Source organism: Mirounga angustirostris, unplaced genomic scaffold, assembly GCF_029215605.1.
Source record: "Mirounga angustirostris isolate CCGP_5_RB_7025 unplaced genomic scaffold, mMirAng1.0.hap1 SCAF_12, whole genome shotgun sequence".
Lineage (NCBI taxonomy): Eukaryota > Metazoa > Chordata > Mammalia > Carnivora > Phocidae > Mirounga > Mirounga angustirostris.
This window is the reverse complement of record NW_026991720.1, coordinates 664,926-667,758: the sequence shown is the minus strand read 5'-3', so window position 1 is coordinate 667,758 and position 2,833 is coordinate 664,926.

Sequence of the window (2,833 nt, the reverse complement as noted above, 5' to 3'; positions counted from 1 at the left end):
ATTCCAAATTCAGGATATCTACCAGAATTTCGTGTTTTATTTCTAAGGTGCAGGAGTTAATTGTTGGGAAATGTGCTGTCAACACTACACATTCCTGCTGTATTACTTTAATGTCTACTACTTGTCATAGTTACCTTATAATACAACCATTAAGAATATGCTGATGGATCTCACCTAGATGTATTCTGAGTGCCATTTTGATTGGCTCTTTAGTTTTTATCTTCAATTTCCTGAAATGGAATAATATCTTCCAGAGAAGGATATTTTCTGAATTGTTCTTTGGGATTAAGAAAGCATTTCTAAGCTTGTTTCCATAGATACAAAGCTAAAGGAAAGCTTTGGGAAAATATCTAAAGAGGAGCCTCCAATGTCAAATACCAAGAGTGCAAATCTTTGTCAGGAGACAGACACAGGGAAGCCGACTCAGAGAACCCAATGGTGACAGTCACAAGCACGTCCCAGATAGAGCAGTGTTGAAGGCCAGAATAAAGTGAACTACATGAAAAGTAGGATCGCTGAGAGGTGGCACACATGGGTGGCACAGCCAAACCTCCCATAACGTGTGAGATGCGTGGCTTAAAGGGAAACAAGATTGTCAGCAGTGCTGGGCTGACTTATCTGGTTTCTCAGCCATTTTTGATGCACGGGCCACCATGATACTCATATAATCTCAGGACCCTCCTTGGGAGATTTATGTCATTTTGTCATCATCACATGATAGAACATGGTACTTACCGTATTTCAGGGTGTACATAAGTCAAGTGGGGTTCCTGATAAAAAACCTGGATCAGCATATTATTAATGGTTGTATTATAAAGTATAACTAACTCTTTACAATTTATTTTTTTGGACCCAAATTCTTTCTCATTCCAAATGACAAGTGGCACACCTTATTCAAATTACTTCAAATTAATTATGTAAGAAAAATCATATGTTGGGGCACCTGGGTGGCTCAGTCAGTTGAGCATCCGACTCTTGGTTTCAGCTCAGGTCATGATCTGAGGGTCATGGGATTGAGCCCCGAGTCGAGCTCCATGCTCAGTGGGGAGTCTGCTGGAAATTCTCTCTCTCCCTTTCCCTCTGCCCGTCCCCACCCTCCCATGGGCATATGAGCGCTCTCTCTCTAAAAATAAATAAATCTTTTAAAACAAAATCAGGTATCAACTAATTTTTGCATATATATTGGGTTCAAATTTTTTATTTAAATTCAATTAGCCAACATACATCATTAGTTTCAGATGTACAGTTCAATTATTCATCAGTTGCACATAACACCCAGTGCTCATCACATCACATATTAGGTTCAATTTTCAGACTAGACATGTTTAAATGTACATTGTAATTTAATCAGGATTAAAAAGCAAAACCTGCTCCTATGATCTGATATTAGGAATTCTTACACTGTGAGCTCCAAAGGCGTGCTTTGACAATTTTCTGGGTTTGTTTATAAATAATGAAATAAAGGAGGGGCGGAGCAAGATGGCAGAGGAGTAGGAGACCTGGATTTCATCTCCTCTCAGAAATTCAGCTGGATAGGGACCAAACAATTCTGAACACCTACAAACTCAACAGGAGATCGAAGAAAAGAATAGCAACAACTCTCTCATCAGAAAAGCGACCACTTTCTGGAAGCAGGGACCCAACAAGCGGCAGATCCGGGGAGACTCACCTTCCTCCCCCGGGAGGAGCCACGCGGGAGTGCACCGCAGGGATCTGCTGGGTTTGGAGACTCCACCTGGAGTCGGGTGCCAGAGATAGAAACGCGTGGTCACAGGCCTGGTGAGCACAGAGTGCGGCAAGAGACCGGGGAGACGGGAGTGACTGGCGGCTTTTCTCTGGGGGCTCACTGAGGAGTGGGGCCCCGAGTTCTCGGCTCCTCTGGGGCAGAGATTGGGAGGCCGCCATTTTCACTCTCCGCCTCGAAAGCTGTATGGAAAGCTCGCAGGGAACAAAAGCTCCTGAGAGCAAACCCGAGCAGATTACTTAGCCAGGAGGGGGCAAGGGCGGGGCAATTTCGCCTCCAGCAAAGACATTTGGAAACCACTGCAACGGGCCCCTCCCCCAGAAGATCAGCGAGAACAGCCAGCCAAGACCAAGTTTACTGATCAATGAGAATGGCAGAACTCCAGCGCTAGGGGAATACTGCACATAGAATTCATGGCTTTTTTACCATGATTCTTGAGTCTTTCAAAGTTAATTTTTTTTAACTGTCTTTTTTTTTTTTTGAATTTTTCTTTTTCCCTTTTTCAACCAACATCTTATCAATCCCTTTTTTTAAAAAACATTTTTATTTTTCATTTTTAGAGTCATATTCTATCCCTTCATAGTAGTTACCCATATTTTTGGCATATATATATAAGTTGTTTTCTCTTTAAAATTTTGAGATAGTTTCTTCTAACAGATTAAAATATACCCTAAATCTCTAGTATATGTTTTTTTCTACTCCCCTGCCTGATCACATTCTCTCCCTTTTTTTTTCTTTTTTCTTTTTTTAAATCCTCTTCTTTTTTCAAACAACTTCTTATCAATTCCTTTAATAAAATTTTTTATAATTTCCATCTTTACAGTTATATTCTATCCCTTCATCATATCAACCCTTATTTTTGTACATATATAAGTTTTTCTTTCTTTAAAATTTTGGGAGGCACTTTCTTCTAAAAGACCAAAATACACCCCAAATCTAGTGTGTGGCACTGATCTATATACCAGCCTGATCATATTTGATCACATTTTGGTTTTTTTTGTTGTTGTTTTGTTTTGTTTGTTTTTATTTGTTATTATCTTTATCTTTTTCTTTTTTTCTCTTTCCGTTTCTTTTTCCACTGCTTCAGGT